At 37.3% G+C, this 14,394-nt stretch overlaps 1 protein-coding gene across 11 annotated transcripts in view; it reads right to left on the bottom strand.

Moving 5' to 3' along the window:
- The window catches only part of Lrrc7 (leucine rich repeat containing 7), a 505,524-nt gene that overhangs the window by 294,319 nt on the left and 196,811 nt on the right, over nucleotides 1-14,394 (bottom strand). Inside the window, exon 1 of one of the 11 annotated variants that reach the window (XM_029475022.2) lies at nucleotides 942-1,096. The exons of the other annotated variants lie outside the window; for them this stretch is intronic. The gene's annotated coding sequence lies outside the window, so the exon portion shown is untranslated. Of the gene's footprint in view, nucleotides 1-941; nucleotides 1,097-14,394 lie in introns of those variants that run through there. 11 annotated transcript variants of the gene reach the window in all.

Genomic DNA, 14,394 nt, shown 5'->3' with positions numbered 1-14,394 from the left:
ACTTGCTCAACTATATTCATAGCAGCTTTTTTTTTTTTTGTAATAGCAAGAAACTGGAAAGAATCTAGATGTCCCTCAAATGAAGAATTGTGGTATGTTTACACAAGGAAATACTATTTAGCTATTAAAAACAAAAAAAATCATGAAATTTGTAGGCAAATGGATGGAAATAGAAAATATCATCCTGAGTGAGGTAACCAAGACTCAGAAAGACATGCATGGTATGTACTCATTTATAAGTGGACATTAGCCATAAAGTACATGCTACAGTCCTCAGATCCAAAGAAACTAAGTAACAAGGAAGGCCTAAAGGAGGAGGCTTGAATCTTACTCAGAAGTGGGAATAAAATAGTTATCGGAAGTAAATGGAGGGAAGGCATTGGGTGGGAGAAATCGGTATAGTCTATACAGTTTCAAACCAATTTACAATCTGTCAACTTGGAATTTTTTAAATGTATTTCTGGAATTTTAATGATAAAATGATTAAGAGTTAATGGTCTGCAGAGAGTGTAAAGCTTACAGATTTGGCTAGGATTTCACATCTCCTTAGGCAAAGCCACGGCTAGGTGGTTCTCTTTGAACTAACTTTATATGTACCTATCAGTAGCTGAACATTTAGACACAGGACATTGCTGCTTCTCTCTCGAAGACACAGGAACAATGAACACATCTGAAGAGTGATTTATGCACAGAATATTGATACAATGTTGAACAAGGAGGTAGCTACCAAGGGAGATAGCTTTAAAGATTTAATGATCTTTAAAATAACTTTTTAGATAGAACAACAACAAAGGCATAGAAAGAATGTGTCTGAGAAACAGTGTAAGATTATACATAGGAAATTATGATCATGTCACATACACACCACATATAGAAACACATTCTCTTTTTCTGAATTGTGGTCACAGTCTAGAATAAATCAAAGCCAGGTAGCCTCTCACCTGGAATTTTGTACACACTGACTGATTTTCAGCATTGTCTCATATTTGCACTCATGGAGGAGCAGTTAGGTCAGCCATGGGAGTTTATGTCATCCCAGCATGTGGGAGGTAGAAGCAAGAAGACAAACAGCTCAAGCCCAGCTTGGGTTACACAGGGAGACCTGCTTTACACAAAGGCAGAAAAAAAAAAAGAAATTTTTAGATTCTAGGAGCTTTCTTTCTTTTCTTTTCTTTCTTTCTTTTTTTTTTTTGAAAGGGATGGAAAAGGTCAAAAAGAAAATAAGAATGTGTTTCTTTTGGCAAGACTAGTATAGTGTGTTTCTCTGAAGTCAATGATAACTTCTTTTCTGGGTTCTCACAACCCAGAGAAGTTCCCTTTTAATTAAATAATGTATGTTTTCTAGTCTGTGTTGAATCTGTCTATGGGGGACTTTTTTCTTGTCTACATTAATGGCATGTGGTCGACAGTCACAGCCTCTCTTTGACTACACTACCACAAACAAACAAATAAGCAGCATAGCTTCCTGGACAAGTCTAATTCAGGTCAAACCATAGGGAGATTCTTCTTGTTGTATTATATAAATACAATAAAAATGAAAATTTAGGTAAAAAGAACTGCAGTCACCTGAGAATTATGTATACCTTAGTCAAAAGTCAAAAGTTAAGAATACGTGTGCCCAATAGGCACCTCTCTATTCACTGTAACCTCATGCCAGTCTCTTAGCTGATCTTGCCTCACATGCCATACCTGGAAAGATGAGGGCCAAAACAGGGCTTCGTCTTTCCAAGGTTTTCTATGGCATACATGCTGTTTTTATTCATCCACACAGTCTTGCATTTTTCAAGTGATAAATGTTTCTAGTTCATCCTCTGGGAAGCATTTTGCCTTACTAACTGTGCCACAGGGAAATGGAAATCTGCCAAGCTCACTCCACAGCCTACTTAGAAAGAGGCATCTTTAAACTCATTGCACTCAAGCACATCTCTGAACCCTGAATCAAGGGTCATCTCCATGAGGATTGAGGATGCGGGGTACAGTGCCAGAGGCTTGTTTAGTTTTTGACTGTTGACATGAGCACACTGGAAACCTAATTAGATCTGAGGGTTAATTTTCATCTTACCATTATAATACCTGAGTTATAAATACTTTGTTTTTCATCATCATCTTGCATGGATTGTTGGGCTGTTGGACAGTGGACTTAAATGATGATGTCACCTTATCAGTAATCAAACGGGTGATCAAGGAGGAGAGAAGATCGAGTTCTTGTCTTCAGGGACACTCACTGACACCTCTACCAGGTTCTATGAGAAGTTTCTTCATAGCAGAATGCCAGGGCTTCTGTGCTGTCTGCAGTCTTTCCAGGAACCTTCATCAACTAACTTCAAAAGACTTTCTTCCAAGGTGATCCCCACTGTAAACCATCATTCCTGATTTCATTTTCAACGGCTTAATGAGGAGACCAATTTAAGTAAAATCCACTCCTCAACAGCAGGCCTTGGAGATGTTTGCTAAGTCTCTCTTAGTGCCTGTGCTTTCATTGTTCTTTGTTTTTATTTGTGCTTTAATGTGTATGCAGCCCAGAGTCATCTTTCATCTCTTCCCCTGCTGTGCTAGATATGAGGTTATATGCTGGGAAACACTGGGGAATAAAGTAGTTCTGTGAACTAATGAATTTATAGGAGACTGACAAGAGATAAATGTTGAACAGATAGGCAAGAAAATAAATGCATAATTGTTCTTTATGCTAACTTCTATGAAATAGCAGAGTCTTAAGCATATATATATGTGTATATATATATATATACACATATATATATACACATTGCCATACACTTACACATTTAACAAAATAAAATAAGCTAAAATATGATATTATGTATTAATATATTGTTTTCTAAAATCCACATGTATTCTTCAGTTCTGAAAGTTCCATTGAACATAGGTTTTCCTTTTTAAAAACTTCCATTTTGTGATAATGGATATAAAACTCAAGGTCTCATGAGGTAATCATCAAACTATGTCTTCAACCCAGTCTTCACTTGCAATGCTGTTTTTTTTCTAGCTCATATTTCTGCTCTTCCCCCTCTTTTAGAAATAAGTATAACAAATTGGAATATTATGAGGTCAGAGGTTGTTATGGCTCAAATGTTTATGTCCATTTAAAATCAATGCTGGGGCCCAGTTCTCAGAGATGGACTTTTAAAGGAAATACAATGGTACTTTGAGAAAATAGCTGCAAGATAGTGCAAAGTAAAGCTCAATATCAGATTAAAAGATCTAAACTCCAGGAGAAAGTTATGATTCAGTAATAAATTGTTCCAGCTATATTTCTTAAAAGACTTTGGATCCCAGGAAAATGGATAATATCATCTAAGAGTTAAATGGAGAAATTAACTTCTAAGCCTTATGATATCTTTCAAGGAGCTAGCCCTTCTAAGGCAAAACTGTGAATTTCTGTCCTAGCATTCAAAGCTTGCTTATATGGAGGTACAGAAAAGACAGCTCTGTCAGAAAATGGCTGGTTTTTGGTAAAATCTTGTATTTGAAAAGAACTTCAGTTTAATGACTTTTCCAATCCTTGAATAAATTACTCAGGTGATGTTCTTATTTGAATAACTCTTGAGAAGTCTTATGCTGTAGTACCAAGTCAAGATGATGATTATTAAGAAGTTATCAAGAGAAAGTCCATTGCACTATGATCTTTATGAAGTCAGAGACATCTGAACTTTATATAAGTGTGACAAATACTTTTCTAAATAAAAATTTGAGTATATAGATGTTAATACTTTATATATATTATGTGGAATATATATATGTTAATATATATGTTATATATATAATATATATATGTGTTAATACTTTATATATATATATTATGTGGAATATATATATATATAAAGTATTAACATCTATATATATAAAGTACATATATATATTATGTGGAATGTTCCATATCTTCCTCTATTGGAGTAAAAGCTTCAGAGCTGGGAAGCCTTTCAGTGTGGGTTATTTTATTCCATTGTTTGCCCCTTTGTGAGAATAGGACCCTTCTTCCATGATCTCCTTCACAGAGCAGGGTAAAATGCTGGCTTTTTAAAAATCTTGTATAAATTACTGAAAGTAAGAAGTTTCATTGATATTTCTTGGTGTTTCATTCTTCAACCTAACTAGAATTTTTTGATACTGCATATATTTATTAGTATTTTAATTAATGCTTGTGACAGTTGTATTTGTGCCTTCAAGACAGTTTGATCAAACACTACAATTCTGAGACTCACGTAAATAAACAGAGCTTGTAGTGATAATTTTTTTAATCATTTAAAATGCTATGGGTATAAATCTAGGCAGTTACTTTATAATTGGGAAGATTTTAGCAGTCACAAAATGTACAAGCTTGTCTGGTGTCACCCTAAGGCTAAAAGGGGAGTTAAAACAAAAATTAATTCAAGAAGCCATCTACAGAGAAACATAGGCATAGAAAATTCAGCCTCAGTCTAAGCAACCGATAGAAAAGCTCATGAAATCCCAAAATGGCTGAATCAGAGCTCATTTTAAAGACGAACAATTGCCTGGATACAGAATTCACTGTAACATTTTGATATGGGATAAAAGTGCAATTTCAAGAAGCAATTTACAATACTCTTACTATTTAAGTAATGATCTTGATTCATTTTGTAAGTAATAAATGCTTGAAATATTTGGTTCATTCTTAGTGAAAGAAAATTGTTACTGAATTAAATTATTTAGAAGATGATTAAAATCCAATATATTTTGAGAAAATTAAGAGAATATGACAAGGAGAAAAATGCCTTGGAAACAATGGAAAAGGTATTAAAGAACAGAGATAGCCTCTAGACTAAAAGGGGTAAGTGCAAACAGCAGATCCTGCCAGTGGACAAATGTGTTCCATGTAACTGTAGCACTACAGGGCTAATCAATCTTAAAATTCATATGATACCTACATAAACTATTCACCAGCTCCCCATTGCTTTCACGGTAAACCACACAGTTTTTGCCACTGATTCCATACCTGAACATAGTTGTCAATTTCCTCTTGAACAACACCCACACAAACTCCACACTCCCCGATGCTCTGTGTTCATGCTTTGCTACCTCTATCTTGTTCTGAGGCCTTCTGCCTACTCACCACCTCCTGGGTAATGATTCTAAGGAAGAATAATCTTGTTCAACTAAGGCTAAGGGTTAAACTAATGTATAAATTTCCTCCCAAGTACATTTTGTTGAGAGTTATAGAACTGTCTCCTGAAAATATGTTTACCTCCCAATCTTGGGACATCAAACTCTTACCTTATTTGGAAGACAGAATTTTATAGATGTAATTTTGTGATTGGTTAATTGAAGTAGCATAGACCCTCCTCCAATAGCACCAGTGTCTTTATTAACAGAAGTCTACATGAAAGGCTGTGGAGGGACAGGATGGAAGATGCACAAGGAGGAGAGTCATTGACAAAACAAGGAATAGATCCTCTCGTAGCCTCAATGGAAGGAAGCAGCAGTCTTATCACCTGAACATTAGCCATCAGGCCCAAGAAAGATGAGACATTTGAGAATTAGTTTCATTTTGTCGTAGGCTTACAAGCCTGTTGAAGATGGTTTATAAATATGATCTTAGATGTAGATAAAAATGTCCAGTGAAACATAAAATAAGACACTGGGAAGAGCATGTATGAGATCACAGAAAGACAACACTGTGCCCACTCATTGTCAGAAATGCACATCCAGGAAAAGAGCTGACTCGAAGTGTCCTTAGGCAACCTCAGAGTGGCTGTCATAAACCACTGTACTTAAGCAATCTAATCTAAAGAATTAATGGATCTTAAATGTGTTTAGAAAATGCCTCGACAGATATCATACAGAAAGGAGTGTGTCTCAGCTAGAAGTACTAGCTCCCATTGGAAGCAAGAGCTTTGCATGACAGTGGAACATGGTGGAGAATAGAGAGAAACTAGAAATCATATACCTTAGAGAGCACATTGCCAACCACCAGACCATGAGTTGCATCAGCAGGCAGCAGTGTGAGTGAATATTATCTCTCAGAGAGTAGAAATTACAACAAATACAGAGCTATTTAGGAATGTTAGATACACCACTTTGCTTGATCATAAATGTTTTCTATTTAAAATCCCATTTTATATTTTAGTTAGGCTATAAAAGCAGTGCATGCTTACAAATAAAAGTTTAGAAAATATAGAATATATAAGAATATATCATACCCCATATATATGACATCCATAAAAAGGGCACTGATATGGTGAACTACATCCTTCTATTTACTTAAAGTAATATTCTAAATACATACAACAACAGGCCAGGTATACATATTGTTAATATTACATAGAACGGGAAGTCTTGAGACCATATACACAAAAACAGACTCAGCAAGCTCTATTTTATCTATTACATATGCATATAAAGCTGTATGTATGAAACAATTATAATCAAAGAAAATGAAACAATCAACAAGAGGGGGGGTCATGGAAGGGGTTCCAGGGAGGGAAACTTGGAGGAACTAGAGGAAGGATTGGAATAGGAGAGATGAAAATGAAGTATTTCTACTTCGATTAAAACATATTAAAAAGGAGAAAAATGAAATGTATTTTTTGTGTTATGCTCTCTCATTTAGCATTATCATATACACATCCTCACATCTCATTCTCACATACATTTATTGAAATATAGTTGTGTAGACTATAAATATATCTACTAATTTTTTGAGGAGTGTTCTTCATGACTTGGGAGCGTATGCATGTCATAATTTCTCCACATTTGAATCCATGTCTGGTTAAACAATTACACACAAACACCTCCTTGCACATCTACTGTATGAAAAGGATTTAAAATTTTCCTACTGACAAACATTGTAGAGTTAATTCTTTCTCCCAATTGATCCTACTTTGGGTATTACCCACATATACCCATCTCTGACACACTGTTAGCAGCTGCTATCAATGCATTTTTAACTTCTGTCAGTTTGATAATGCAGACCGTAATTAAAGGTATTTTAAATCTATGTTTTCAGTAATGTTTTCTTTGAGCTATGGTTATAAGATCAGTCTATTGCCTTATGTGGAGAGTACATTTTAGATGGAGTATAAAATTTCATTTTAATGGAGTCTAAATTCTCCATCAAATCTTGCTACTCAGAGCTCAGAGAACCCTGTGGAGGAGGATGTGGTAAGAGTTAGAGGGGATAGAAGATACCAAGAGAACAAGGCCTTCTAGTTAACTAAGTTAGGCGCATATGAGCCCAAAGAGACTGAAGCAGTGAGCACAGGCCTATATGAGTCTTCATCAGTTCCTGTGCATATGTATTATAGCTACTAGCTTAGTATTTTTATGGGAGTTCTGACTATGAGAATGAATGAGACTCTGAGTCTTGTACCTGCTTTTGAGGATCTTTTCCTCCTATTGGGTTGTCATGTCCAAATTTGATATGGTAGTTTATGTTTCATTGTATTTTATTTAATTTTGTCTTGTTTGGTTGTTATCTCTTAGAAGCCTTATCTGATGAGAGACAGAAGGGAAGTGGTTCCAAAGGGGAGGGAATTTGGAGGAATTGGGAGTAGTAGAAAGAGATTAAAAAATTATAATCATGATAAGTTTTATGAGAAAAGAATCTATTTTCAATAAAAGAATAAAAAGGAAAAATGCCATTGTGGGAAAAACAAGAATGATATCTTCTAAAATGCAGGATTAAAAAAAGATTAGTTTACTCAATGGATTTAATTCAAAGGAGTACAAATAAGAAACTGGTATTCCATCAATCACTGCCCTTCAAACTCAAATCGGGGAATTCCCAAAGGAGATCTGTTAATCTCACAGGTTACAAGTGTTTTGGTTGTTCCATTTGATTTGTAACACTCTTCTCTGGCAATGACATCTCTGCCATCCTCTTGAATCTCAGCAAAATTGCCATCAGGCTACGTGCACAAGATTGTCCCATGGAGGACTTATGTGATCTAACCTCTCATTGAGGGCTTTTAAGCAGTTGAAGGCTGCTAAGGGAAAGGACTAGTATGACTTTCTCAGAGGATAAGTAGACATATAACAGTTTCTGGAACAGACTTTTGGTGGCAGGTAGTGTAGCTAGCTGCCTGTAAGTTGATCTTGTGAGTAACCTTATTCAAACTTATTGGCTCAGTAGTTTAGACAGGAGAAATTGGTTCTTTATTTGTGTTATTTCTGTCCCATCCATGGAAAATATAGGGCTTCTCCATTTCCACTCAGGAAATAGTCTTATACTACTACCTTATGTTGATAACTAGTCTCACACTCTGGAATGTGAATAATCCAGATGGCATTTTTTGAAATTTGCTATTTGCCATGGCTTTGGAGTGATAGCATTTATCACAAAGGAGCCTTATAATGGTCATATAACTGCTAAATAGTAGCCTTTGGAGGACTGATATGGCATTTTCTATATAATTTCCTATTTGGTTTGTTAGATGGGAGGATTACTTGCTAGGCATGCATAGACAGAGAGAGAAATATTCCCAAGTTTTCCTTTCCACTGCCACACCTAATGGAGGTAATTCTCCTAGCATAGTGCAGGAATATAACCATTATATCTTTCTGCTTATGTCAGAATTATTATAAATTTTGTTAAATTCTTTTGTAAAGCTTATAATAGATATGAGTAGGACATAAGAAACATTCTATTTCATCATTTTAGAGATATTTTTCATTTTAATACAGTACATGGATGCAGTTATATAACCTTTACATTAAGTGATAAATGAGCATATCATCTTTTTTACTGTTAAAGTTTTACTTCAGTTCTCATAATACTTTCCCCCATAAAATTTTCCCTCTGTACAAACTGCCACCCACAGGGCTCTCACTGCCCTTTGACAAGGAACAGGGTTTACACATGCCCTCATTTTTCTCCTCCACAAATCTGACCCTTCTAAGATACTGTCATCTTTGTTCAACCGTCAGTTGTCATCTCCTCCTCTCAGCTGTGGGAAGCATCCTTCACTCCCTATTTTCTCTCTTCCCCACTTCATGTCAAGAATGAGTCAGACTTGCAAATGTGACTCTTCTCTTTGTAGCATAGCTGAGGTGCTGCTTTCCCTCTGCCCCCCATTTAAGCAGATTTTCAGCTGGGTTCCTTGGATCCTGCTTGGAAAAGCTGTCAGCCTCTTCCTGGCTGGCATGTAAGTGTGAAACCTCCTCATCTTCTATACTTTTGCAAACATTTTTCTCTGCCAAGAAGGATCATCATTGTCTCCTTAACTTGGAGAAATCTTATCATCCAACTTCAATACAGTTCACATGTTGGTCCCCTAGCAAACCTCACCACTTTCCCCAGGCTGTAAGCTTCTCTCCTTTGATCTCAGATCAGGGGCTAAAGACTTGTGCTGAATGGCAGAGCTCATTCTGAGAACTTTTTGTGATCTCAGCAGCTCGTCTCTAATCAAGACAGAAATGTTCAGAGATTTTGTGTATATTGCTAGACATCACATATAGTGACATCTAAATGAAGAATCATCCTTCCTTGGAATGTCTTCTATAGTTATATTTATGTTGTAAATAACACACTCTAAGGATGCATTAAATACCACCACATCCAAGATTGACATCCTGTTCAGTAGAATCTCTTGTCTTAGTAAATCTATGACCCAGGAGTGTTTTTCTGCTTCAGAAACAAGAACACATGATATGTAAAAACTTCTTTGTGATATATTACAATTATAGAGAAAAGTTGGGACATGATTAACAAAGTTGAAGACACTAGGCTAATAATATTTTTACATGGTAAGATATAATCAATGAAGGTCGATGGTATAATTTTTCAAATTATGCTTTAATCTGTGAATGGTTAACTTGAGAAAAAAAACTTGTAAAGCACCATTAAATAAGTGAGTATCATATCCCACATTATTAAAGAAAGTTGTTGAGATATTGTCTAATATATACACACATAAACAAACACACAAACACACAATTTAACATGTACAAGTATCTTCCAAAGACAAACATAAAAAGACACTGAACTCAGTCAAAATAAAAAAAATAAGATTAAATACTGTTATTTCCTTGTTAATAAAGTACTTGCTTTGCAACTCCAAGAACCCAAATTTTTTTCCTCTTCTTTTTCCACCTCTTCTCAACTCTTATTTTGCTCTATTCTTTTTCTTCTACTATTCCTCTTCTTCCTTTTTCTTTTTTATTAGGTATTTTCTTCATTTACATTTCCAATGCTCTCCCCAAAGTCCCCCATACCCTCCCCCCCACTACCCTTCCCACCAACGCACACTTCTTGGCCCTGGCATTCCAATGTACTGAGGCATATAAAGTTTGCAAGACCAAGGGGCCTCTCTTTCCAATGATGGCCAACTAGGCCATCTTCTGATACATATGCAGCTAGAGTCAAGAGCTTCAGGGTACAGGTTAGTTCATAATGTTGTTCCACCTATAGGGTTGCAGATCCCTTTAGCTCCTTGGGTACTTTCTCTAGATCCTCCATTGGGGACCCTGTGTTCCATCCAATAGCTGACTGTGAGAATCCACTTCTGTGTTTGCTAGGCCCCAGCATAGTCTCACAAGAGACAGCTATATCAGGGTCCTTTCAGCAAAATCTTGCTAGTGTATGCAATGGTGTCAGTGTTTGGATGCTGATCATGGGATGGATCTCTGGATATGGCAGTCTCTAGATGGTTCATCCTTTCGTCACAGCTCCAAACTTTGTCTCTGTAACTCCTTCCATGGGTGTTCTGTTCCCAATTCTAAGGAGGGGCATAGTGTCCACACTTCAGTCTTCCTTCTTCTTGAGTTTCATGTGTTTTGCAAATTGTATCTTGTATCTTAGGTAGTGAGTACATATCATGTGAGTTCTTTTGTGATTGGGTTACCTCACTCAGGATGATGCCCTCCAGGTGCTTCTTAGCCACTTGGTATTCCTTGGGTGAGAATTCTTTGTTTAGCTCTGAGCCCCATTTTTTAATGGGGTTATTTGATTTTCTGGAGTCCACCTTGTTGAGTTCTTTATATATATTGGATATTAGTCCCCTATCTGATTTAGGATAGGTAAAGATCCTTTCCCAATCTGTTGGTGGCCTTTTTGTCTTATTGACAGTGTCTTTTGCTTTAAAGAAGCTTTGCAATTTTAGAGGTCCCATTTGTCGATTCTCGTTCTTACAGCACAAGCCATTGCTGTCAAAGAACCCAAATTTGATTACCAGAGCAGTGATAATCTACCAATGTGGAGTCAGGTTCAGGTTAATCCCTGGGACCGCCTGACAGCCAGCCTACCCTTATTGGTGAATTCCAGGTTAATGAGAGACCTTGTCTCACAAAACCAGGACGGACAACACCTGAAGAATTACAAGTAAGCTTAAGTTTTGCCTCCATGTGCACATGACCTCTCAAATATACCTGACCCCTATAAGGCCATTTTCTTTTTTGATGGCAGATGTTTTAGGCTATTATTTGTTCCTATAGGTTGGCAATTTAACAGGAAATAGATTTTTGTTGGTACTCAACTTTAAGCCCAAGGTCCCATCAGGTATGCTGCTCCTGGAGAAACCTCTTGCTGCTGGCTGCACTATGTGAATGAGGGAAATCAGGTTGGGTGTGCAGAAGGAGGCCATATTGTTTAGGAGTAAAGTGAGAGTGTGAGTGCAGGATGCCTTGACCCCTGTAACTAATCCACTCCCAGGAAAGGAGACCCTGTCCTAAGACCTAACTCACCACTTCACTGCCTGACTACTGCCCAATACTGATGAACAGGGGCCAATCTCAACATGTGTCTCAGAAGGACTAAGCTGCACTCAAACCACAATGTCAGCCCCAGCTGATTATACAACTGTGAATGTATGACTACCCTAAGTGACTAATATGTATTCAGTTCTTAGATTTTCCTTTTGTTTATTTCCTCCACTTGGTGGATCTTGAGGGAGAAGTCTTATTTATTTTTTTCTGATGCTGCTCATATACATGAACATTGGCTAGATACGATATAGCTAGCAGGTTGAGGGCATTATTTTTATACTACAGCTACCCATTGAATTAAATTCTCTTGATGATAGTTCCCTATTATTTCCAGAAACCAGAACACAGTGTGTTCTCTAGTGATTAACATCGTGAATGATCCAATTCATGGCCACAAATGTGTACAATTTAAGCTTGCTTGTGACAAATTATAGTTTGAGGGATTGACTGAAATGGCTCAGTGGGTATAAAGCACTTACTATGAAAGCATTAGGTCCGTAGGTGATCTTCCCAGCACTCATGTAAAAACAAGGCATGTGGTAGACACCCTCAACCCTGGAACTAGAGCTGGAACAGACAGATGGGTCCTAGTGCATCCCTGGCCAGTCAGGTTACTGAAACTGGAGAGCTTCCAGTTTAGTTAGAGACCCTGTGGCAAAATTAAGACCATGTTGCAGAGGCAGACCTGATATTGCCCTCTGGCTTACACACACACACACACACACACACACACACACACACACACACACACACACTGAATATATACATGCATGCATACACACAAATATGACTTAATGTCTTGGTAACTTGGTTTTCATCAAATTAAATGAGCTATAAATTATCTAGCATTATTAGTCATTCAGCTGCCAAGTTAGCCAGTAAACAACTCACTTCTTTCTTTAAAGTTAATATATTTTTGGTAGTGAGTATAGCCTTTAACGGCTAAGGCATATTATTCTGTCCACATGAAATGTAGATGGAGACTGAGGATGGATGGAGCATAGACTGAGGAAACAGCAAATCAATAACCAGCTCAGCTTGAGACCCATCCCATGTACAAGCACCAATTCGTGACACTACTAATGATACTCTATTATGTTTACAGACAAGAGTCTAGCATGGCTGTCCTCAGAGAGGCTCCACCCAGCAGTCAACTCAGAGATGCAGAAACCCACAGTAAAACAGTGGATGGAACTCTTATGGAAGAACAGGAGGAAGAATTAAGGTCTCTAAAGGGATAGAAACTCTATCAGAAGGCCAACAGGGTTAATTAACCTAGATTCTTGGGGGGTCTCAGAGACTGAACCACAAACCATAGAACATATATAGGCTGGACCTAGGCCTCTCCATACATATGTAGGAGATATGCAGCTTGGTGTGACTTTTGAACAACTGGAGAGGGGGTTATCTCCAAATCTATTGACTGTACATCGGATGTATTCTCCTAGCTGGGCTGCCTTGTCTGTCCTAAGTGGGAGAGGATGTTCCTAGCTTCATAGAGACTAGATTTGCCAGGGTCAGGGGATAGCAGGGGGGGCCCATGTATTCAGAGGAGAAGGGGAGGGGTATAGAGGGAAGGATTGTGGGAAGAGGTAACTGGGAGGGAAGCAGTGATCAGAATGTAAAGTGAATAAGTAAATGAACAAACAAACAAACAAACAAACAACCCCCAAACTTAGCTAATAAAACTCTTACCCAAGGTGTGTGTGGGGGAGTAAATATAAACTTATTCAGTATTACTGAAAAAGTAAGCACAAAGGCCTATAAGCAAGTTAATTGACTCTCTGCAGGGCTCAATGCAATCATGTGCTGTTTTAGGATATTTTCAGTGAGTGTATACAGCTTCAGTCATTGTATAGCTGCTGAGTCAGCTGAATGGAAGAAGTGGCCTTCAGCCATTCAGACACTTGCCTTTAGAAATATTCCTGCAAGTGTTATGCCTTAGTTGTACCCTTCCATGACTGATATCTAGCTTTTATGCTTCCTGTTATTTTACCTTGTCTTCTGCTAGTTCCATATGTTGAAAACTGTATGGTTCCTGTTAGGATAGTTTCTAACCCATCTGGCTACCCTTCACCTTTCATTTTCCAAATTGGAAGAGATTATATGGTAGAAGCAACTTGATGTTCTTTTTCTTTGGCCTAATGTGAAATATTCTTTCCCACTAGCACTGTGTCTCCTTTGGTTGCCATAGTGACCAACTTCTGCTATGATGCTTTTAGCCATTCTCTTGACCCCCTTTTACTTTTCCACACAGAATTTGCATTATACCCAGTAACTTAAAACCTGCTATTTTAGGCATAATTACAGTATGATTTTCTTCTCTAAGGGATTTCTTGTTGGGCATCTTTTCCTAGGTCCTGTTAGTATCCATACTCTTAAAGATTCCTTAAGAACCTCTTCCTGCTTCCATGTTTTCATGAGTCTCCAGGGTCTACTCATACATTTTACATCTCAAACTGTTAAGATTCAAGTTTGTAATTCCTATAGTTTATTAAGTGAAGAAGTTTAGTTCTTCTGTGCCTTCTGTGTCTCTTTTTCTTTCACATAAACTGCTTTGTGTGTGTGGATTGGTGGTTGCCATTACAACTAACAGACCGTTGCCCTGTATGTTAGTTCAAACAAAAATAGTCTTCCCGTCTCTCAAAGGGGGTGATATTACCTTCCCTTAAGCAAATAAGTACAATAAGAGTCCATGAATTAAACTAACACTATACA

The sequence above is a fragment of the Mus caroli genome, unplaced genomic scaffold (assembly GCF_978045245.1).
Source record: "Mus caroli unplaced genomic scaffold, Mus_caroli_1 scaffold_3, whole genome shotgun sequence".
NCBI lineage: Eukaryota > Metazoa > Chordata > Mammalia > Rodentia > Muridae > Mus > Mus caroli.
Note: the sequence above shows the minus strand (reverse complement) of the source record. Positions and strands in the feature narration are given on the sequence as shown.